This window comes from Geotrypetes seraphini, chromosome 4 (genome assembly GCF_902459505.1).
Source record: "Geotrypetes seraphini chromosome 4, aGeoSer1.1, whole genome shotgun sequence".
In the NCBI taxonomy this organism is placed as follows: Eukaryota; Metazoa; Chordata; class Amphibia; order Gymnophiona; family Dermophiidae; genus Geotrypetes; species Geotrypetes seraphini.
Window position 1 is genome coordinate 284,638,698 of NC_047087.1, and position 24,799 is coordinate 284,663,496.

At 43.4% G+C, this 24,799-nt stretch overlaps 1 protein-coding gene across 1 annotated transcript in view; it reads left to right on the forward strand.

Moving 5' to 3' along the window:
* Window positions 1-9,983: 9,983 nt before the first annotated feature.
* The window catches only part of LOC117358747 (neurotensin receptor type 1-like), a 58,542-nt gene continuing 43,726 nt past the window's right edge, over window positions 9,984-24,799 (forward strand). Inside the window, exon 1 of the mRNA XM_033940335.1 lies at window positions 9,984-10,111. The gene's annotated coding sequence lies outside the window, so the exon portion shown is untranslated. The remainder of the gene's footprint in view (window positions 10,112-24,799) is intronic.

Consider the following 24,799-nt stretch of genomic DNA (forward strand, 5'->3'; position numbering starts at 1 on the left):
CTTTCATTTTAGAACGTATCCTTCAAAACCATGAGATACCCTCCATTATTTTGCCAAGAGTATTAGTGACATGTTTGAAAAATGAGCGTTTTTTGAGATCTTTCAAGAGTAATCTTTGATTTGTTTATTTTTGTTTTGTGTTTCAGAGACCAACCCTTGTTGCTTATTTAGAAAGAGAAAAAGAGATTGAACATTTTACTATTGGTTCACTGAAGCATGAAATCGAAATATGGCACGTCGGAACCAAACAAATAGATAAGTGTTTTTCTTATCTTTTGTTCCTAACAGGCATGCAGAGTTATAAGAGATTGCCATGAATTTGGAAGAACATGCAATGATTGGGTGATGAGGTTTTTTGGCAGTTAGTCCTCCTTTTTCCTCTAAAGGTCTCTGAGCACATACCTTCCTAATTCAACATTTGATAGAAATGCAATGAATATGTTGTTGAACTTTTCGGGAAGAAAGTTATTTATTGGTGTATTGGCTGAGATTCAATTCTTCCTGTTCCTATTGAAGAAACATTTTGCATTTCCCCATTTTTTGTTTTGACTAAAATCCTTCTCCAGCACCAAAGCTCAAATGAGTCAATCTTCTTTTGGTCTTCTTTCTGTGGTGTCCAGCTTTCACATCCATAATTGACCACTGAGAAAATGAGTGTGTGGACAAGTCCGATCTTCGTTTAGGGTGCCATTTCCTTGCCTTTGAATACTTTGTCGAGAGCCTTTATTGAAGAGCGACCAAGTGCTATTCTGTGGAGCATTTCTTCCCTGCTAGTTGCTTCTTTGTTTACAAAAGAGCTCAGGAGATTGAAATCCTTTACAACTTCTATCGCCTTCAAGCTCAAAATATTCATTTTCCGTGTTCATGATCTTTGTCTTGTTTATGTTCAGCTCTGATCTGTTATGACTTTCGGCTTTGACTTTTCTCAGTAGATACAGCATGTCTTCTTTGTTGCTGGTGATGAGTGTTTTATCATCTGCATAACACAGGTTGTTTATATTTTGGCAACCAACACTCTCTTCTTCCAAATTTGCTTTTCTGCCACAAAATTTCTGTCTGTCAAATTTACTACTACCACTGTTTATCATTTCTATAGCACTGAAAGGTGTTTGCAGCGCTGTAAGGTTTAACTCTCTGGAGAATACATAGAAACATACATACATAGAAATAGACGGTAGATAAGGGCCACGGCCCATCTAGTCTGCCCACCCCAATGACCCCTCTACCTTTCTCTGTGAATAGATCCCACATGTCTATTCCATTTGGCCTTAAAATCAGGCACACTGCTGGCCTTAATAACCTGAAGTGGAAGACTATTCCAGCGATCAACCACCCTTTCAGTGAAAAAGAATTTCTTGGTGTCCCCGTGCAGTTTCCCGCCCTGATTTTCCACGGATGCTCCCTTGTTGCCGTGGGCCCCTTGAAAAAGAAGATATCTTCTTCCACCTCGATGCGGCCTGTGAGATACTTGAATGTCTCGATCATGTCACCCCTCTCTTTGCGTTCCTCGAGTGAGTACAGTTGTAACTTATCCAGCCGTTCCTCATACGGGAGATCCTTGAGTCCCGAGACCATCCGGGTGGCCATTCTCTGGACCGACTCCAGTCTCCAGCATATGTCCGCTAAAAGAGTCCTGGACTAGGACAGCACACAATATACAGAGGTGATGTTTCAATAATTTTCCATCACTAGGGATAGGCAGAATCCATGGAGTCCTGCAGAGCTTTCTGTCTCTCCCAATTGAAAATGTGACAGTGAAATAGCACCCCCCCCCCCCCCACACACACACACTGGCAGGACTGTAGGAGGAACACTCCTGCTTAGCTTAGAGGGAACAGTGGTTGCAAACTAGCTGCTAGTTCAAGATACCATGAGCATAGGCAGCGGAACACTTTTTTGTTTGGAGGTTGCCCGCAAGCTCCGCCCCAGACTCCGCCCCCATAATAGTACTAATTGTAATACCATTTTTTCCATTCATGTTTCATATATACACACAATATAATTTTATTAACAATACATAATGGTTAACCACATAATTAAACTACACAAAGCACACTGTGTTTCTCAACATTCATTCCTACCAGAACACCTGGCCTTGATCACACATGCAGAACACAGATAACCACAAACTAAAAGTACTAATATATACAAACAAAACCCTAAGATGCAAGATTCTGCATGCAGTACAACCCCCAGAGAAATAGAAACAAATGCAATTCTTCCTGAACAGTGCAAAATATAGCCAGCAGATGTAATTTCTCAAAACTGACACAATTCAATCACTAAATCTATATATATAAGATCGGAGGTATGTATGTGTGTATGTATGTGTGTATGTGCCGTGATCACGCAAAAACGGCTTGACCGATTTGAACGAAACTTGGTATGCAGATCCCTCACTACCTGGGATGATATGTTCTGGGGGTCTCGCGACCCACCTGCACACGTGGGCGGAGCTACAAACATAAAATCAGATTTCACCCATTCATGTCAATGGAAAAAATGTAAAAAGCTGCCATTCTCAAAGTAATTCAAAAACGGCTTGACCGATTTGAACGAAATTTGGTATGCAGATCCCTCACTACCTGGGGTGATATGTTCTGGGGGTCTCGCGGCCCACCTGCACACGTGGGCGGAGCTACAAACAGAAAATCAGATTTCACCCATTCATGTCAATGGAAAAAATGTAAAAAGCTGCCATTCTCACTGTAATTCAAAAACGGCTTGACCGATTTGAACGAAACTTGGTATGCATGTCCCTCACTACCTGGGGTGATATGTATTGGGGGTCTCGCGGCCCACCTGCACACGTGGGCGGAGCTACAAACAGAAAATCAGATTTCACCCATTCATGTCAATGGAAAAAATGTAAAAAGCTGCCATTCTCATAGTAATTCAAAAACGGCTTGACCGATTTGAACGAAACTTGGTATGCAGATCCCTCACTACCTGGGGTGATATGTTCTGGGGGTCTCGCGGCCCACCTGCACACATGGGCGGAGGAACAAACAGATAATCAGATTTCACCCATTCATGTCAATGGAAAATATGTAAAAAGCTGCCATTTTCACAGTAATTCAAAAACGGCTTGACCGATTTGAACGAAACTTGGTATGCAGATCCCTCACTACCTGGGTGATATGTTCTGGGGTCTCGCAGCCCACCTGCACACGTGGGCGGAGCTACAAACAGATAATCAGATTTCACCCATTCATGTCAATGGAAAAAATGTGAAAAGCTGCCATTCTCACTGTAATTCAAAAACGGCTTGACCGATTTGAACGAAACTTGGTATGCAGATCCCTCACTACCTGGGGTGATATGTTCTGGGGGTCTCGCAGCCCACAACTCTATGTTGCTTGCTCAACGGTGGGTTCACCCAATAATTTATATGTCCTTGCTCCAGGAGGTGAAACTAAAATTGTTGTTTATAATCACATTTTGCGTTAGTTGTATTGTATTCATTTTGTCAAATATTTCACATTATAATTTGATTATTGTACTTTTTATTAAGCTGTAAAAAAATAATTTCATTCACCACTATAAAGTATCTTTATTTGAATCCATTTACAATGTTATTGCTATAATTAAATACCCGTGCAACGCCACGGCATCAGCTAGTCTATATATATAAAATCGGAGGTATGTATGTGTGTATGTATGTGTGTATATGCCGAGATCTCGCAAAAACGGCTTGACCGATTTGAACGAAACTTGGTATGCAGATCCCTCACTACCTGGGATGATATGTTCTGGGGGTCTCGCGGCCCACCTGCACACGTGGGCGGAGCTACAAACAGAAAATCAGATTTCACCCATTCATGTCAATGGAAAAAATGTAAAAAGCTGCCATTCTCACAGTAATTCAAAAACGGCTTGACCGATTTGAACGAAACTTGGTATGCAGATCCCTCACTACCTGGGGTGATATGTTCCTGGGGTCTCGCGGCCCACCTGCACACATGGGCGGAGCTACAAACAGAAAATCAGATTTCACCCATTCATGTCAATGGAAAAAATGTAAAAAGCTGCCATTCTCACAGTAATTCAAAAACGGCTTGACCGATTTGAACGGAACTTGGTATGCAGATCCCTCACTACCTGGGGTGATATGTTCTGGGGGTCTCGCGGCCCACCTGTACACGTGGGCGGAGCTACATACAGATAATCAGATTTCACCCATTCATGTCAATGGAAAAAATGTAAAAAGCTGCCATTCTCACAGTAATTCAAAAACGGCTTGATCGATTTGAACGAAACTTGGTATGCAGATCCCTCACTACCTGGGGTGATATGTTCTGGGGGTCTCGTGGCCCACCTGCACACGTGGGCGGAGCTACAAACAGAAAATCAAATTTCACCCATTCATGTCAATGGAAAATATGTAAAAAGCTGCCATTCTCACAGTAATTCAAAAACGGCTTGACCGATTTGAACGAAACTTGGTATGCAGATCCCTCACTACCTGGGGTGATATGTTCCGGGGGTCTCGCGGCCCACCTGCACACATGGGCGGAGCTACAAACAGAAAATCAGATTTCACCCATTCATATCAATGGAAAAAATGTAAAAAGCTGCCATTCTCACAGTAATTCAAAAATGGCTTGACCGATTTGAACGAAACTTGGTATGCAGATCCCTCACTACCTGGGGTGATATGTTCTGGGGGTCTCGTGGCCCACCTGCACACGTGGGCGGAGCTACATACAGATAATCAGATTTCACCCATTCATGTCAATGGAAAAAATGTAAAAAGCTGCCATTCTCACAGTAATTCAAAAATGGCTTGATCGATTTGAACGAAACTTGGTATGCAGATCCCTCACTACCTGGGGTAATATGTTCTGGGGGTCTCGCGGCCCACCTGCACACGTGGGCGGAGCTACATACAGATAATCAGATTTCACCCATTCATGTCAATGGAAAAAATGTAAAAAGCTGCCATTCTCACAGTAATTCAAAAACGGCTTGACCGATTTGAACGAAACTTGGTATGCATGTCCCTCACTACCTGGGGTGATATGTATTGGGGGTCTCGCGGCCCACCTGCACACGTGGGCGGAGCTACAAACAGATAATCAGATTTCACCCATTCATGTCAATGGAAAATATGTAAAAAGCTGCCATTCTCACAGTAATTCAAAAACGGCTTGACCGATTTGAACGAAACTTGGTATGCAGATCCCTCACTACCTGGGGTGATATGTTCCGGGGGTCTCGCGGCCCACCTGCACACATGGGCGGAGCTACAAACAGAAAATCAGATTTCACCCATTCATATCAATGGAAAAAATGTAAAAAGCTGCCATTCTCACAGTAATTCAAAAATGGCTTGACCGATTTGAACGAAACTTGGTATGCAGATCCCTCACTACCTGGGGTGATATGTTCTGGGGGTCTCGTGGCCCACCTGCACACGTGGGCGGAGCTACATACAGATAATCAGATTTCACCCATTCATGTCAATGGAAAAAATGTAAAAAGCTGCCATTCTCACAGTAATTCAAAAATGGCTTGATCGATTTGAACGAAACTTGGTATGCAGATCCCTCACTACCTGGGGTGATATGTTCTGGGGGTCTCGCGGCCCACCTGCACACGTGGGCGGAGCTACATACAGATAATCAGATTTCACCCATTCATGTCAATGGAAAAAATGTAAAAAGCTGCCATTCTCACAGTAATTCAAAAACGGCTTGACCGATTTGAACGAAACTTGGTATGCATGTCCCTCACTACCTGGGGTGATATGTATTGGGGGTCTCGCGGCCCACCTGCACACGTGGGCGGAGCTACAAACAGATAATCAGATTTCACCCATTCATGTCAATGGAAAATATGTAAAAAGCTGCCATTCTCACAGTAATTCAAAAACGGCTTGACCGATTTGAACGAAACTTGGTATGCAGATCCCTCACTACCTGGGGTGATATGTTCTGGGGGTCTCGTGGCCCACCTGCACACGTGGGCGGAGCTACATACAGATAATCAGATTTCACCCATTCATGTCAATGGAAAAAATGTAAAAAGCTGCCATTCTCACAGTAATTCAAAAATGGCTTGATCGATTTGAACGAAACTTGGTATGCAGATCCCTCACTACCTGGGGTAATATGTTCTGGGGGTCTCGCGGCCCACCTGCACACGTGGGCGGAGCTACATACAGATAATCAGATTTCACCCATTCATGTCAATGGAAAAAATGTAAAAAGCTGCCATTCTCACAGTAATTCAAAAACGGCTTGACCGATTTGAACGAAACTTGGTATGCATGTCCCTCACTACCTGGGTGATATGTATTGGGGGTCTCGCGGCCCACCTGCACACGTGGGCGGAGCTACAAACAGATAATCAGATTTCACCCATTCATGTCAATGGAAAATATGTAAAAAGCTGCCATTCTCACAGTAATTCAAAAACGGCTTGACCGATTTGAACGAAACTTGGTATGCAGATCCCTCACTACCTGGGATGATATGTTCCGGGGGTCTCGCGGCCCACCTGCACACGTGGGCGGAGCTACAAACAGAAAATCAGATTTCACCCATTCATATCAATGGAAAAAATGTAAAAAGCTGCCATTCTCACAGTAATTCAAAAATGGCTTGACCGATTGAACGAAACTTGGTATGCAGATCCCTCACTACCTGGGGTGATATGTTCTGGGGGTCTCGCGGCCCACAACTCTATGTTGCTTGCTCAAGGGTGGGTTCACCCAATAATTTATATGTTCTTGCTCCAGGAGGTGAAACTAAAATTGTTGTTTATAATCACGTTTTGCGTTAGTTGTATTGTATTCATTTTGTCAAATATTTCACATTATAATTTGAATATTGTACTTTTTATTAAGCTGTAAAAAATAATTTCATTCACCACTATAAAGTATCTTTATTTGAATCCATTTACAGTGTTATTGCTATAATTAAATATCCGTGCAGCGCCGGGGCATCAGCTAGTTGAAAATAAAATCATTTCCCCTACCTTTGTTGTCTGGTGATTTTGGCTTTCAAACCATCTTTCCCAGTCTATGGCTGCACTTCCTTCTATCTGTGCTCTTAACTGTGTATCCAGGGCCACCTTATCCATTTGCTGGTTTTCTCTCCTTCACTTTCTGCCATACATGCATCTTTGTATGAAACCATATAACTGACCTCTATGAGTGAAATGCCTCCAGTGAGTGATCACTCACTCACATACATACAGAGGTCAGTTTTATGGTTTCATGTATATATAGCTTTCTGACTTCCTGTAAAGAATCTTAGTTCCCTGGTTTTTCTGAAGGATACATGCATCTTTAGCATTAACTTTTAATATTTAACATTCTTCCATTTTTCTGCTTTCTTCTCAAAATCTTCTTTTCCATGCCTTCCCTTCCCATCTATCCATGTGTACCATCCCTCCCTCTTTCTTCTCCCCTAATCCCATCTATCCATAAGAAGCATTTCTTCTTATCTCTTCCCTGCCACACCCATTGCTGTGCACCATCTCCTCCCTCAATCCCTATGCACCATCTCATCCCTCTCCCATGGTCAGACATCTCTTGTCTTCTCCCTTCCCCCTCCACCTCATATGGTCTGGCATCTTTCTCCTCTCCTTCCCATAGCCTGAAATCTCTCTCCTCTCCCATGGTCTGGCATTTCTCTCTCCTTCCCTCCCTCTTCCTGAGGTCTAATATCTCTCTCCTCTCCTTTCTGTGATCTGGCATCTCTCTCTCTTCCCATTCCAGTGGTCTGACATCTCTCCCTTCTTTGGATCATCTCTCCTCCCTCCCAGTGTAACATTTCTCCCTCCCTCCTCTTCACCACTGTCATGTCCAACAATTCTCCCTCTTTCTTCCTTTCCCCATATACATCATCTCTCTTGCCCTCTCACACTACATACCTATGTCCAACAATTCTCCATTCCTTTTTCCTCCCCCACCGGCAGCATTTCTTTCTCTCCCTTCCCACTACCCCACCTGTGCAGCATTTCTCTTTTCCTCCTTTCCTAACCCTCATGCATTTGTCCTTCCCAACCCTCTCCCAGTATGTGCAGTATCTGTCTTTCCCAACTTGCTGAGCATCTGTCCTCCCTGCCTTCCCAACTTCCTACCCCCAGCCCCAGCCTGTGGCATGTATAACGTTTTTTCCTTCCCCCCCCCTAGCAGGACCCTGCCTCACGACCTCTTTCTTCGGCTTTCAACTCTTCACTCTCCCAAACTCTCCCATACACCTACTTCCTCCCCGGTATTTGTTTTTTAAATCTTTGGGCAGTGTCTACAAAGTCATCATCTTGCCGTCAAACTGCCCTGGGAGCATTCTTTCAGCAGCAGTCTGCCTATGCAAAAATAGGAAATCATTGCTGAAAGAAGACTTCTGGGGCAGGCTCTGCACCCAACCCCCCCTCCCTTCCCTCCCAGGCTCTGCACCCAGCCTCCCCTGTCAGGCTCATCTCCCCCCATCCCTCCCTCCACTTTTAGGTTCTACACCCAGCCCACCTCTCTTCCCTCCTAGGCTCTGCACCCTGCCCCCTCCCTCCCTTGTCAGGCTCTGCACCCAGCCACCCTCCCTCCCTTCCTCATCAGGCTCTGCACCCTTCCCCCTTGTCAGGCTCTGCATCCTGTCCCCCCTCCCTGCCCTGTCTGTCCTCTGTCGATCCCTGGTGGTCCAGAGGTGCAGTGGGCAGGGGTGAGCTTTCCTTGCTCCTGTCCTGCTGCTAACCCAGTTGTTGGTGGCTGCCACGAGCTCTCCTCTCTTAAGCTGCTGAGCGGCACTGAGCAGGAGCGTGCTTTGGTGCTGCTGCTTGGCGCTGAGTAGCTTCCTGACGTGCTCTCATGAATCACGAGAATTTGCGGGAGCCAATCAAGATGAGCAGCAGTGCCAAAGCACCCTCTTGCTCGGTGCTGCTCAGCGGCTGAAGAGAGGAGAGCTCGCAGCAGCCACCGATGACCGGGTTAGCAGTAGGGCAGGAGCAAGGAAAGCGTGCCCCTGCCCGCTGCACCTCTGGATCCCCAGGGATTGGCAGAGAATGGACAGAACATGGCAGGGCAGGAGCCAGTTTGGGGGGAGGCCACGCCCCCCCCCTGTTCCGACACCTATGACCATGAGGACTATGTATGACCAGAGATTTGCATGTCCATTGTATGCAGCTTTTTCTCTTGCTTGTTCGTTGGGGATATACTGAAAACCCCACTGATTTACAGAGCCTAAAAACCAGAGTTTGAAACTCCTGCTCTGAAGTCTTGTGCTAAGTTTAGGATGAACTTTAATCTAATCTAATCTAATCTAATCCTTAGGTTTGTATACCGCATCATCTCCACGTTCGTAGATCTCGGCGCGGTTTACAGTAGATGAGATAGGAAGGAACTACAACAGAGGGTTAGAGGTAGAAGTGTGAAGAATATTTAGAGGACTTGGGATGCCAGATATAAGAGATTTCTTGATTCCTAAATTGGAGAGAGGCTTACAATTTTTGAGAAAAGCCAGGTTTTCAGATGTTTGCGGTTCATTCTGTTAAAGCTCTAGAGTTGGACTTTATGCACCAAGGGATTACTCTTTCTACAAAGTATTAGGCACTCTCTCTGAGCTCCTGTAAACCTTGGACTCTATCCCTCCTGAAGATTATTCTCTCTGAAATTTATCCTGCGCTCTCCCTGTACCATCACAATATTGGATTCTGTGCTGCTGGATTACTCTGAAATGTATCCTACATCTTTCTTCTGCTCCTGGCCTAGTATTTGGACCTGTTTGTCCTGAAGGTTATTCCGTCTGAAATGCATCCTGTGTTTTCCCTTTGTGCCTGACACAATGCTGGGCAATTTGTGTTTTGAAAAGATCATCTAAAACCTCAGAGCCACTATTCTGGTGTAAATCAAAGTCTGCAGTCTTAAAAGCACGTGGCGCTACTGCCTAGTCTGAAGCTGTAGAGAATCTGAAACACCTTGAGTGAGAGAGACAGCCCTCCTCTACGTGTGTCATCACTAGTCCTGGGCACAGGCTGGGAACAGCAACAGCAGCAGTTAGCAGCAAAGCACCAGCTTCCAGCAGTCACAAATCCAGACGGGCTCTAGAAAACGTAGGATGAAGGAGATTTTGGCCCCTGCAAACTCTCTGGAATTCTAATAACTCCACAGGTAAGTAGGGGAATGATATATTTATAGCTCTGTGTAATTAGAGGGGAGCTACAGCAGGTGGGAGAAATTTTCTTGTTCAGTGATTTAACATTAAAGTTAACAAGGGTTCTTAGTCTAATCATCTCTACAAGTTCTCATTATCCCCATGCAGTCCTCGAGACACCCTCGGTCTATCTGGGTTTCACCATATCCACAATAAATAATGCATAGGAGAGATTTGCATGCACTGCTTGTAAATCTCGTGCATTTTCACTGTGGATATCCCTGAAAACCCGGCTGGCTTAATGTATCCCAAGGACTGGGTTAAGAGCCCCCTTGGGACCAGCCTGCTGTGCTAAGAAGTGAGTTAGGAAATCCGTTTTTTTATTTGGACCTTTTCAGATTCACTATAGACGGAGAAATTCTTTGGATTCAAAGCAGCTTTCGGATTGAAAGGTAGTTATGCAGCAGCCACCGAGATGGGACCACACCGGGGAGGGGGGGGGGGGAAGAGAGAAGATCATGTTAGTTTGAATTAGAACTTTACTCCTTTTTTTTGCCATAGCAAAATGATGAGGCGCTTAAGATTTCCTGCAATTGAGAGGGGTACGGACAGAGAAGCGAAATGCAGTAGTAGACAGAAAAAAAAAAAGCATAGCACTCTCCCCTCCCCTTCCTTTCAAGAACTCCCACAGATTCCTTCTGAGTTGGCGAGACTTCACTCAGAAGCCAGAGACAGCTTGAGCAGTGAAGGAAGGCGCGCTAACTTTTCACTTGGAAATGGCGGCTTGCTTCTTCTCCTTGCGGTTATACCGGGCCGTTAGTGTACAAAAGTAGGAAGAGACCAGCTGTTTTCTCTCACAAGGGCAGAATAGACTTAAAAGGAAGGCAGAGAACCCCTTTAAAGGCTGCCAGATGTTGAAAGGTTACTACAGTCCCCGCCTATTCATGGTCTTACTGCTCAGGATCCTCCTCCTCTCCTGATTGGACAGGGATTTTCCCCATTATACTGATCTCTCTCTATTTGTCAGAATGTAGGGGGCGTGAGAGAGAATTATACTTTTAGGAGATAATTTTATAAAGCCTGTTTTAACTAGAAAAGAGCTTTATAAAAAATAAACATATATGCTCATAAAAAGCAGGTACTGTATACAAAAAATGGCCGCCTATTTCTTGGCAAGCTCTCCCTAATTCTATAAACTTGTGCGTACAATTTAATGTTTAGCATGCAACGTTGTGCAGGCAAGTTATAGAAAACTGTCAGTTGCCCACATAATGTAATTGGCTATAATTGGTGCTAATTGACACTAAGGCCCTCTTTTACTAAGGTGCGTTATGCGTGTTAGTGCGTGTTTAGCGCACGCTACATCAATGCGTGCGCTAACCGCTAACATCCATAGGAAAACAATGCATGCGTTAGTGTTTAGTGCATGCTAATATTTACCGCGTGCTAAAAAGCATAGCGCACCTTAGTAAAAGAAGGGTTAAGTTGCAGTTACACACGTAACTGCCCTTACTTGGGATTCTACTACATCTGAAGCATGACATTGCAAGAGGGTGTGGACCTGAGAGGAGCACAGGTGGGTCAGGGGCATATTGTCTAGTGCTTATGCACACAGGTAATAAAATACTATCAGTTATGTACTTAAAATGACAGCAATTACGCATTAACATTTACACCACTGGGTTCACAGTCATAAGCGCGCGGGACAAAGCCGGGCCGACATTAGAGAGCAGACAATTGAGCGCAAGACTCCAGTGCACCGCCGTAAAGGTTAATTTTAAAGAGCTCCGACGGGGTGTGTGAGGGGGGAATCCACCCCTAGTTTACTTAATAGTGTTAGCGCTGCCGTTGGGGCGGGGTTTGGGGGGTTAGAACCCCCCATTATAGAGGAAACAACTTTTTCGCTATTTTTTAGGGGGACAGTTAAGTTTTCTGTATAATGTGGGGGTTGCACCCCCCCCACACACACACCCCAATGGCAGCCAATGGCAGTGCGAACACTATTAAGTAAAGTGGGGGGTTCCCCCCCCACACCCTCGGAGCTCTTTAAAAGAAACTTTGATGGCGGTGTGCTGGAGTCTTGCGTTCAATTGTCTATTCTCTAATGTCGGCACGGCTTTGTCCGGCACGCTTTTGTCCCGTCACCACACCACTCAGTTAGGATAGGTGCTCACACCTAAAATTAGGCATGTAACAGTGATATTATACTAATAGTCTATAATGACAATTGTGCACATAATTGTGATTATAAATTTCATGTTTAATATTTATCATCCTGGCACCTAGCTTTAGGTGACCTTTAGAGAATTACCCCCCTCTGGGCTGGAGTCAGTAAATGGTGCTCAAAATTTGATGCTGAACAATATCAGCACTGAAGGGTATTCTGTAACAGGTATTCTGGGATCGGTGCCCTTTAAAGAGCAGCGTATAGTGCTGGGATCACGCTGAACTTTGGGCACGAGGAATTACTACAACTAATACCAGGTGTAAATCCTGGCATGCAAGTTGGGCACAAATCGGCACTTTTTTGTGACAGCACATTTTAAAGGAATGCCCCTGTCCCACCCGTGGCCACAATCCCTTTGCAGATCTGCACAGAAACGTTTACATGCTCTTCTATGCTTTTTTTCACATGGATCTGCAGTTTTGGGACCTTGCATCAGTTAGAATGTTTTTCTGTGCAAATATTTGGTACACATGTAGCACCTAACATTCAGTGCCATATATAGAATTTCCCCGCCTACGTATAGTCAATCCTGAGGGCATAGTTTGGGTGGAGCAGAGGTGAAGTTGCCATGTGCATCTATATTTCATAAAATCTTCTTCAGAGCAGATGTAAATTTATGCATTGGCATTTGTGTGCTAAGTTGCCCAGATCCAGCCAGTGGTTAAAGCTACAGCCTCAGCACCTTGAGGTTGTGGGTTCAAATCCACACTGCTCCATGTGACCCTGGGCAAGTCATTTAATCTCCCTATTGTCCCAGGTACGTTAGATAGATAATGAGCTCACCAGGACAGACAGGGAAAAATGCTTCAGTACCTGAATCAATTCATGTAAACCGTTCTGGACTCCCCTGGGAGAATTGTATAGAAAATTGAATAAATAATAATAGTAACATAGTAGATGACGGCAGATAAAAACCCAAATGGTCCATCTAGTCTGCCCAACCTAATTCAATCTAAAAATTTGTTGATTTTTTTTTTCTTCTCCTTAGCTATTTCTGGGCAAGAATCTAAAGCTCTGCCTGGTTCTTAGGTTCCAACTACTGAAGTCTCCGTCAAAGCTCACTCCACTCCATCTACACCCTCCCAGCCATTGAAGTCCTCCCCAGCCCATCCTCCCCCAACGCCATATACAGACACAGACTGTGCAAGTCTTCCCTTAGTTCTTTAATATTTACTATTCTTATCTGATTCTAGATCCTCTGTGTTCTTCTCATGCATTTTTGAACTCCGTCACCGTTTTCCTCTCCACCACCTCTCTCAAGAGCGCATTTCAGGCATCCGCCACCCTCTCCATAAAGAACAATTTCCTTACATTGCTCTTGAGTCTCCAACCCCTCAACCTCAAATTATGTCCTCTGGTTTTACCATTTTCCTTTCTCTGGAAATATTTTGTTTTACGTTAATACCTTTCAACTATTTGAATGTCTGAATCATATCTCCCCTGTCCCTCCTTTCCTCTAAGGCAGGGGTAGGGAACTCCGGTCCTCTAGAGCCGTATTCCAGTCGGGTTTTCAGGATTTCCTCAATGAATATGCAGGAGATCTATTTGCATGCACTGCTTTCAATGCATATTCATTGGGGAAATCCTGAAAACCCGACTGGAATACGGCTCTCAAGGACCAGAGTTCCCTACCCCTGCTCTAAGGTATACATATTCAGGGCTTCCAGTCTCTCTTCATACGTCTTTTGTCGCAAAACCTCCTATCATTTTCGTCACCCTCAAAATGCTTTAATTTGTAAGTCATTTTTCTCCATGACAAGTGTGTATTGGTGATTATCACAGTTTAGGGGGAAGGGTGTGGCACTTGGGGCAGTCCAACCCCTCACACATACATCCCCCTCACTATGCCACTGGTTTGATTACCATCAATAGACTACAAGTGTCATAGGGAGTAATGTACAGATGGATTTAGCTGGCTACATTCATACTGCTCAAAACTACTCAGAACAAAGTGGCTAAATACTAGTTCTGCTAACCACTTTGAGCGTTGGGTTTAGGCAGGAAAAGTACAAAGAGTCTATGAACTGCTTAGTTTAAGGCAGGGGTGTCAAAGTCCCTCCTTGAGAGCCGCAATCCAGTCGGGTTTTCAGGATTTCCTCAATGAATATGCATTGAAAGTAGTGCATGCCAATAGATCTTAGCCCTTTAAACTTTAAATATAATGTATTTCTTAATTTAAACCTCCTTTTTAACTGTGTTAATACTTTATGCAAATGGCACTTTTTTTTTTTTTTTTCAAATGTCCATTGGCCAGGGGGATACTTTATCCAATATGTGACATGTTTCACTAAAAGTAGGCGTGGCCATTTGCACTAGCTCTAATGCTTGAGTAGCTAATCACACCTTAAAAGTAAGCACATTTTGGGCCGTTTGTGCTAGTAATTCTATAATGAAAAATTGGCACCCGCTTTGTTTTTAATAGAATAGGCTTAAAATAGGCACCCTAACCAGTACTGTAGTGGGTGTCCTGTTATATAATTACCCTCAGAAGAGGAATTAGACAAAAGGGTGCCTTCATTTGCACCCACAATGTGCCTTCTTGGAGCCTATTCTTATAAAGAAAAATAGGCACCTGCCTACCAGAGTAGCATGCCAAGAACTTGCCCATATACAAAGCGCACCCACTCATACCAGTCCTAGAACTGGTGTAAATGATTGCACCTAGATCACAGCAAACACATGAAGATGATAGAATTCTATCTCTATGCTTATAAATGTGCTCTCTTCCCAAAGTCCACCCTTGTGCATGCCCACCTGCAAACTACATGGGCTGCATTTAGGTGCCATCTTACAGCCGAAATACTGGCATTTCCATTTGTATATGTGCACATATGTATGTGAGTTAAGAACATAAGAACTTATGAACATAAGAATAGCCTTACTGGGTCAGAACAATGATCCATCTAGTACCTGGCAAAAACCCAAATAGTAGCTGCATTCCATGCTACCATCCCATGTCTATCTCAACAGCAAACTATGGACTTTTTCTCCAGGAACTTGTCTCAACCTTTTTTTTCCAAAGTAGACTATGGACTTTTCCTCTAGGAACTTGTCCAAACTTTTTTTAAAACCAGCTACATTAACTTCTCTTACCACATTCTTGCTGCCTAAAGCTTGTTGTCCTCCTTATAGAATTATTCTGTGTGCATTGAATGTTCAAATATAGATGTATTTGATCTCAAGTAAACTCTGCTGCCAATGTAACAGGGCAAAGAATGCTAGCACTTTTGTTCTAATGTAAGTGATGGCACATTTGGATTTCTGATTTATTCCTCCCCTTTTCTAAATCTGAGCTCGAGGCAAGTTATATTCAGATACACTGAGTTCTTTACATGCCATAATGACCTTAGCAGCTGTTTTTGTTTTAAAAATTCATGACAGTTATGCAAATTGAAAAGTACCTGCATCCCTGCTGCCAGGCAGTTTTGTGGAAATTTCTCCCATAGTGGCTGTTGGAGGTTTTATGGCGATCCTATTGCCGCTGTTGCCCTAAGAGATCTCAACTGCTGCTCCTTTTCCTTTGTGTTGAAAAAGCCCTTGTAGGACAGAATCAAGGACAGTGATTTGTGATAACAAAGCTCTTAAATTTAGGAATTGCTTTTGTTTGGTCCATGACTAAGGCAGGATTGTTGTGCACTGTGACACATGGGCTGGCTAAGGAAGGGTGTGCGGCAGAGGAGACATTCTCGAGCCTATGGAGGGAATGAGGACATTACTCTGTAAAATCCGTTGATGGAAGGAGATGGCATGAAAGTAAGTCCTGGAGACTTCCCTATTGAGCTTTCTAGTTGGCCAGAGCATGTGTGTTGCCCAGGACAACACTCTGAGTTGGGAGAATCTATAAAAAGAGTATACAACTGATATAAGATTTGAAAGAAAATATAGAACTTGGTCAAATATTATTGAAATCATAGTCCTGCAAAGAGATGGGGAGACTTGGGCTTATTTTGCTTTGCTTCTAGTTCTGGAGACTGGCCGGTGGGGATCTACAAAGCAGCAGATGTTAAATGATGTAGGTTCTGTGCTAAAAGGGTTACTAGAAGTCTGGGAAAACCCGGACATGTCCTCTTTTTAGAGGACTCTCCGGGTGCCCAGAGGAATTTCCAAAACCCGGCAGTTTGTCTGGGTTTTGGAAGTCCCCGACCTCAGGGCCATGTCTGGAGGGCGTCTGCGCATGCACGGATGTCAATGCAGTGATGTCATAAACATATCTTCATGTCGATGTCCACACATGCGTAGATGCAGTCCGGAGCTCAGGGAGGTCCATTTGGGGAAGGACTAGGGCAGAGCTGGAGGCAGAATGGGGCAGGGCTGGGGGGATGAATGGGGCAGGATCAGGTATCTTCTTTTGTTTTATAGATGAAATCTGGCAATCCTAACAATATTGCACTTAAAGATCTAAGGCAGGGGTGTCAAAGTCCCTCCTCGAGGGCTGCAATCCAGTTGGGTTTGTAGATCTATTTGCATGCACTGCTTTCATTGTATGCTAATAGAGCTCATGCATATTCATGGTGGAAATCCTGAAAACCTGACTGGATTGCGGCCCTCGAGGAGAGACTTTGACACCCCTGACCTAAGGGGTCCTTTTCCTAAGCTACAGAATATGTTTAGCCAAAGGCCAGACCTCCAATTTTGGGTGGGCCACTGGGCAAACTGGGTGGGCAAATGTAGTCTTCACATCCCCTCCCCTCTGAGCCAACTCATAGCATTAAAAACACCTGAACTGGTGGGAAACCCCAAGCCCCATCAGCTGCAAGGGTTCTCTGGTGCCAAGAGCTCCTCCCTCTCCCACTTGCTCCAGCCCGTGGTTCTGTCCATGTGCTGAGTACCTGAATAAATTCATGTGAACTGTTTTGAGCTTCCCTGGGAGAACAGTATAGAAAATTGAATAAATAAATTATGCTGCCACTGCTTCACTCTCCCCGTGTATATGCAAAACTGAGCATGTGCAGCGGGAGGATGGGGAGGGGTGGGACAGGACAGCACATTGCCAGCGCTTGGACAGTGCTGTGGGCTGGAGCAAGAAGGAAAGGGAGGAGTTCGTGCAACTGGAGAATCCTTGCAGCTGGCGGGTCTTGACGATCCGCACTGGCCATAACAAAGGCGTGATAATTTTAAATGGGCCTGAACCTAAAGTAGGTGGGCAACATTAGCGCATGGCCATACACATAGGGAAAAAAAAGCCACTTTTGATGGCCATATTAAAAATGGGTTTAGCGCATGGGAAAGACTTGTGTAAGGATCTGCTAAGTCCATTTTATAGCTTAGCTTAGTAAAAGGGCCCCCTAAGTACACAATATCTAAGGAGTGATAGGGAGATATGTGCTGGAGACATTCAAATTACATCAAAGGAATTAATGTGCATGAAAAAAAACATTTTTGGTGGCAAGAAAATACTACAACAGAGGTCACGGAGTGAAACTCCAAGGGGGTAGATACAAGCATAACATCAGAAGGGTAATAGAACAAAATGAAACAAAAATTAAATACTTGGACAAAAAGTTGGACGGAAATGTGGTATAAAGATGGACGATTTAGCGGCTTGGACGATCAAATTGGCAGGACGTATAATTAGACGATTTTTGAAACAAAAAAAATTTTGGACGTATTTTTTGAAAATGTGTCTTAGGCTGTTTTTTTACTTTGGACGACTTGCGAGTTGGATGCAAACGGACTTAGACGTCCCTTTCGATTATGCCCTGTATGTTCAAGCCTTTTTTAAGTGAATATATAATAGCTGTCGAGTAATGTTTTTACTGAAAAATGGTTTATTAAGAAGATCCAAATGGTAAAAAAGCCTTGATTGCTTTGTTGCTCAAATTAGAATAACTACTGCATAAAAAGTAAAATTACTTGCCGTTAGATTTCAAGAACCAATCACATCAAAGAATGATGCTTGCCTGGGTTGTATCCTTTCGTACACAGACGCTTATAACATTGACAGACTTTTGCATATGTGAATACATGTCATCTATTCTAGTATATACTTATGAAGGAATTTTTTTTTTAAATAAAGTAAAATTCTGGAATCTCTCATGGCGCACCTGGAATCTCTTCAGGGCACACCACTGTGCCTTGGCAAACAGTTTGAGATACACTGTCTTAGAAAGAGGCCAATGCTACCTCTAAAGCACAGATGTCAAAGTCCCTCCTCCAGGGTTGCAATCCAGTCAGGTTTTCAGGATTTCCCTAATGAATATGCATGAGATCTATTTGCATGCACTACTTTCATTATATGCTAATAGACCTCATGCATATTCATTGGGGAAATCCTAAAAACCCAACTGGATTGCGGCCCTCGAGGAGGGACTTTGACACCCCTGCTCTAAAGATTGGCCAGGTGTTGCAAATTTTTTTTGTCTCTGAGCAACAAGTTCTAAAAACACACAATTATTGATCCCAGTATTAGCAATGCATTTATGTATATAGAAAAAAAAAAATCACCCCTATGTAACTAGTTTAGTATATAAATTTTGTTTGAAAGTCAGGTCGGGCCAGTATTTTTGTGAGCGACTATGTAAAATGTTTGAGCGATTGCTCATGCATTCCGCTTAGGGCAGGAGTGTCAAACTCAGGCCCGCGGGCCAAATCTTGGACTGTAACTATGGCAAATGTAAACTGTATATTATGTAAATTGGTATTAGATGCCTAGTATAAGTTGAGTTAGGATAAAAAAAATTTGTATTGAAAATCCTTGCACTGTAATTATAGCAAATTGTAACCTGTTAGCTGTATATTATGCATTTTTAACCTGTAAACCATTCTGAGCTCTTTGGGGAGAACAGGATAGAAAACCAATTAAATAAATACATAAAAATTATTGGTTTACTGCATCGGTAAGCAAAACTCACAGTAGGTGTTATGTTTGCGTTAGATCAGTATACAGCTATAACGGAAGCTTTCTGCACCAACCTCTGAGCATGTAAAATTCAGCTGGTATGCTGTACCCCTTGTCTCTTTAGGATGATTATTATATATAGTCACAAAAAATGGACAAGAAAGTAGGGTTGCCTGCATGATTAGGTACGTTATAAGCAGTGTTGTATAGTAATTGAGTAAAAGTAACTAATCTCATACTGTATTTAAGTAAAATTTTGGGTTTTTTTTACTTGTAAAGAAGCACAGAATAATATTTGTTATTTTTACTGAAGTAATAATTTCACTACTTTTACCTTGTTACATCTGATGCTTGCAGTTAAAAGTAAAAGCAGAAGCAATAGGTAAATGATGATTCCTCACTAAACCGAATCAAACAGCAAAACCTGGACCTGGATTTTGATATTGCAAAACTCATCATACTGTAGGGGTGTTTCCTTATTCACACCTGAAGGTTAAGCCTCTCTGACGTCATAAAGCCTGAACCATTGTCTGCAAGAAATCTTTCCAGCCGAACCATGCAAGGAGAGAGAAAGAAGAAAACATTTTTGCTGTTTATGCCTGCCGATTCATTCTGGGCATGTACCAGAACTGTATTCTAGTCAAGGACATCCAGCTTTGCCTACATCATGCTCCGCTGCCTCGACTCCATCGGCATTTCCGGCCAAGTACTTAACTGGTTCTCAAGCTTCCTAACTAACCGTACTTATCAGGTCCACAGCAACGGAACCTTCTCCCATCAATGGCGTAACTCCTGCGGAGTCCCACAAGGCTTCCCATTATCCCCCTCCCTTTTCAACATTTACTTGGCCCCTCTAGCACGGATACTAGCCGACCTAAACCTTAAATCATTCATATACGCCGATGACATCACCATTATCATCCCCCTAATTTCATTCACTCAACAGACAGAACAACTCACCTCCTCTATCCTCACCAAGCTAGAACAATGGACCTCACAATTTAAATTAAAATTAAACACAGAAAAAACCAAAATCTTCCTGGCAAGCCCTATCCATAAAATAACAAACACTTCCCTGAAACTGAACAGCCTAGAATACCCCATCAACCCCACCATAAAAATACTCGGAGTCATCCTAGATAGAAGCTTGACCTTCGAAGACCACACCAGTGCCCAGGTCAAAAAATGCTTCTGTTCCCTCTGGAAACTTCGCACCATCAAACACCACTTCGACCACCTCTCCTTCCGTTTACTGGTCCAATCATTAATCCTAAGCATACTGGACTACTGTAATATCATATACCTGGGAGCCTATAAAAACACCATCAAACGTCTAAGAATAGTACAAAATGCCGCTGTCCGCCTCATTTTCGGCCTCAAAAAATATGACCACGTTAGCCCCTATTACACCACACTCCATTGGCTGCCGGTGGAGGCAAGAATCATCTTTAAATTCGCCTTCCTCTGCTTCAAAACCTTAGCAGGCTCTTCACCAATTTACCTATCTGAGCACCTTGAAATTGCAGGCCCCTCTCGTACTCGAAATACCTACCTGTTTTCCTTTCCCTCCCCAAAGGGCTGCCTCTACAAAAAATTCCTCGACCGATCCCTAGCATTCCAAGCGGACAAATGGAACAAATGCCTCTCCACTCTCATCTCCAATTCCCCCCCTATCAAACTTTCAGGAAGTTAACTAAAACCTACCTTTTCGACAAATTCCTCTGAATGTTCCGCTCTCCTCCCTCCTCCTCCTCTGACCTCGACTCTCCCCCAGACTCTTTACCGCCGTATGTAACACTTCTATTTGTAACACTGCTGTATGTAACTTATAGCAATCATAACTACTCCGAATATATAACCTACCTGCAAAAAATTAACTTCTCCGTAAATTTATCGTCTAAAATGTAAATGTAACTTGACTGAAAATGCATTGTCTAAAATGTTAAATGTAACATTAACGAAATTGTAACTTCGCTGTAAATGTACAGTCTCTTCATCTGTTAACCGCATAGAACTTCCATGGTAATGCGGTATACAAGAATAAAGTTGTTATTATTATTATTACATGCTCAGCCTGTGTGAATCTTGGGGGAGGCATTGCTCCTGTACTGTTCTTATCTAACGAAGGTGCCTCTGTTTCACAGCCTGTGCGAGACTTTACACAGAAAGACTATTCATCTAAGTTCTGTTTCTTGATTGGTCCTGAGAGGTCATCTGACGAGAGCCAAGTAGAAGGTGCCTAATTACTGATTAGTCTATGTTAGGATGTGAGTGAACTTGCATTTTATCATAGGTTTCTCTGCACATCGTCTATAATAATTAAGACCTGAAAAGTTACCTCTTGTGACTCTCTGCCTGAGAGAGAGAAACCGGACTTTTATACAGATCTGGATTCCATCACATAAAGGAAACCTTTGCTGCCAACCTAATTTACAGCTATTCCAGTGACTACCGGACTTTGTCCTGAGCGGATAATTCATATCTTCCGTACTGAATAGAAGACGCCTTCCCTTTTCCCCTGATTCTGTGCGAAGGCCTAATCGGATGGTAAGGAAATTTATCTATCTTATCAGCTGGGGTTAGATAGAAGAATTCTATTGTGGTACGGGACAAGGAAGTGAAGTTACTCTTTGTGATAAGCTATTTTTAGAGTTGCTACTATTCAGGAATTATTATTATAAGGAATTATTTAGTGTGTAAGAATTAGTTTACTCATTTATCTAGTAAGTGTTATGTGATAATTATGTACTGAGTTTCATATATGTATTCGGATATTTTGTGAACAATAATTAGTTATTATTTACAGCTGGCTTATGATTTATATTTTAAAATTTCTATAATAAAGTATTTCACATAGCTTTGGTTTCTGTCGTGTAAGTAGGCAAAGCTTGCTGAACCTGGATGAGGTATTATGGTTCCCCCTAGCACCTGACTAAGATTTGTACATAACTTGTTTATGTAACTGATTAGTTATCCATAAATCTACCTACAATACAAATAATGGATCATTTCATTTTATTTATCTATTTATTTAAAAAATTTCTAGTCCCCCTATCAACTAGGTGGATTACAAGTTCACATACAAAATGTAAAAAGATATACCATATTTTTCGGTCCATAAGACACACCTGACCATAAGACGCACCTACCTGTAGAGGAGGAAAATCTAAGAAAAAGAAATTTGCTTCAGAATTTTTTTCTTGGTTTTTCCTCCTCTGCACGTAAGTGTGTATGGTGGTCTGGAGCATCTGGTGCTGGGAAGCTTGCAGCCCGAAACAGCCTGCAGCCCGAAGCCGACCGCAGCACAAAGCCTGAAACAGCCTATAGCCCGAAGTTGCCCAAAGCCCAAAACAACCTGCAGCCTGAAGCTGCCTGCAGCCCAAAGAAGCAGCCAGAAGTCACCCGCAGCCCGAAGAAGCAGCCCATAGCCCGCCACCCTGGTACCTTTTTTAAAGTGGCAGTGGTACAGCGCAATCTCCTGCTGGACGGCTGCCTTTCTCCTTGCGCTTCCTGCCTGGTCCTGTGCCGCTCTGTGATTGACCTCCCATAATTTTGAAGTGGCGGGTGGTGGCGGGGGGCTTTTTATGGGGGGCTCGGGGAGGGAAGGGGGAGGGGCACTTTGTCAGGGGGGGTCTTTTTTTTTTTTAAATCTAGGGCTGATATTTTGCGTGTGTAATACATGCAAAATATCAGTGCCATTAAAAGAAAAAAAACCCCAGGCAGACCTGTTGGTAACTATAGTAAAACCTGATTCAAAATAGCCAAGCAATTGTTAGTGAATCAATCGCTTGGCTATTTTGCAAAGGCTTTTACTCATTTGCATGGCAGGATCAGATTGCAGATTGATAGGACAGCAGTTTAGTGAATCAGGTCGGGGAACGATCGTCGGTACAGGATCGGAAGGTGTAATGAATCTAGCCCGTACTCAGAGCAGAAGGTCACAACTGTAAAATTCCTTCTTCACACTCTTCAGTCCTGGGTGATAAGTCATGAGCCACATTCTCTGGTCAAGAAAAATGTCAAATGCTTCTTGATAAAAGGGGGGCAAGGTAGTCACCAAAGACCCTCTGTTGGAAGCTTCCTGAATGAAGAGGTCTCTTATATTTCAATCAAATTTCTTCCTTTGAATAAATTCAGAATGCCAGCACTCCTATTTTCTATAGATCCAGGTACATAAATCACCTTCATAAATACAGGCAATTAAGTAACTTCAAGATGCAAAACTTGTAGGTAATACTGTTTATTTTAACATTTCTGATGGGGAAATCTGAGCACAATATGGGAAATTTAAAAATCTCAAATTATGATTCCTTAAAGCCATTTTAGTTTTGTCTAAGTAGGAAAAGGGGATGGGATTTGATACACTGCATTTCTGTGGTTACAATCAAAGTGGTTTACATATTATATATAGGTACAGTGTCCCCCTGCGAATTCGTGGTGCGCGGACTCAATCATTCACGGTCTGCTCCGACCGCCTCTTCCTGTAGTAAAGTCAGGCTACACCCATCAGGAGCTGCTTGTCAAAGCAGCTCCTGATGGGTGTAGCCCAACTTTACTACAGGAAGAGGCAGTTGAAGCAGATCGCGAGTGATTTTCTTCACCTGTCGGCGCTCCAGCTGCCCTCTCCTGCCTTTTGACAGTGAAAAATCGCATTCACGGTTTTTCAAAATTCACGGGGGTTCCTGGAACGGAACCCTCATGAATTTCAGGGGAGTACTGTACTTATTTTGTGCCTAGGGCAGTGGAGGGTTGACTTGCTCAGAGTAACACGGAGTTGCAGTTAGAATCATCAAACCCAGTTCCCCAGGTTGCTGCCCCATGCTGGACTCAATCAGTATTATGCTTAATATGCTAAAAAAAAAAAAGAAAAAGAACATCAACACCTCAGACAACTAGGCCAATGCTAACTTCCTTAAACTTCCTTAAAAAAATGAAGGTGGTTCCTGCAACCTGAGAAGTAGGCAAACAGTTTCAAATTACCATCATGACAACACTCCAAGTCACACATCGCTTCTGGTATGACAATTTCTGTCAAATAAAAACATTACAGTGTGTCCTCATCCACCTTGTTCACCAGGTCTGGCACCGTGCAACTCCTGGCTCTTCCTCAAAGTCAAAATGACCATGAAAGGTAAACATTTGAATCAATTCGGGACATCGAAGCAAACCAAAGATACTCACAAAAGAGGACTTCCAGAACTGCTTCAAAAAGTGGCAAGAGTGATGGGATAAGTGTATTCTCGGTGAGAGGGAGAATTAGAAGTCCTTGAGTATGCGCAGATGCATGCTCAAGGCCGGCAGAAGCAGGAAGACCTTCTAGCGGCACCGGCACGTCCTGTGGGCTGCGTGCCAGTGCCAGACGGGGGAGGGGGGTAAGTTTAAGTTGTTCGGGCGGGGGGTGCCGGTTTGAGCGGGAGGGGCCTTTGTGAGCAGGGGGGGAGCGATGCCAGTTATCGTGGGGGAGGGGGGGTTTGCTCGCAAATCGAGTCAACACTCGGTTTGCGAGACACATTTTGCGAGAATGTTTTGCTCATCTTGCAAAACACTCGCAAACCGAGGTTTGACTGTATATGGAAGCTTTCAAAAAAACAAACAAACCCCAAACCGTTAGTGGGGGGGGGGGGGTGTAAAACACTGTTT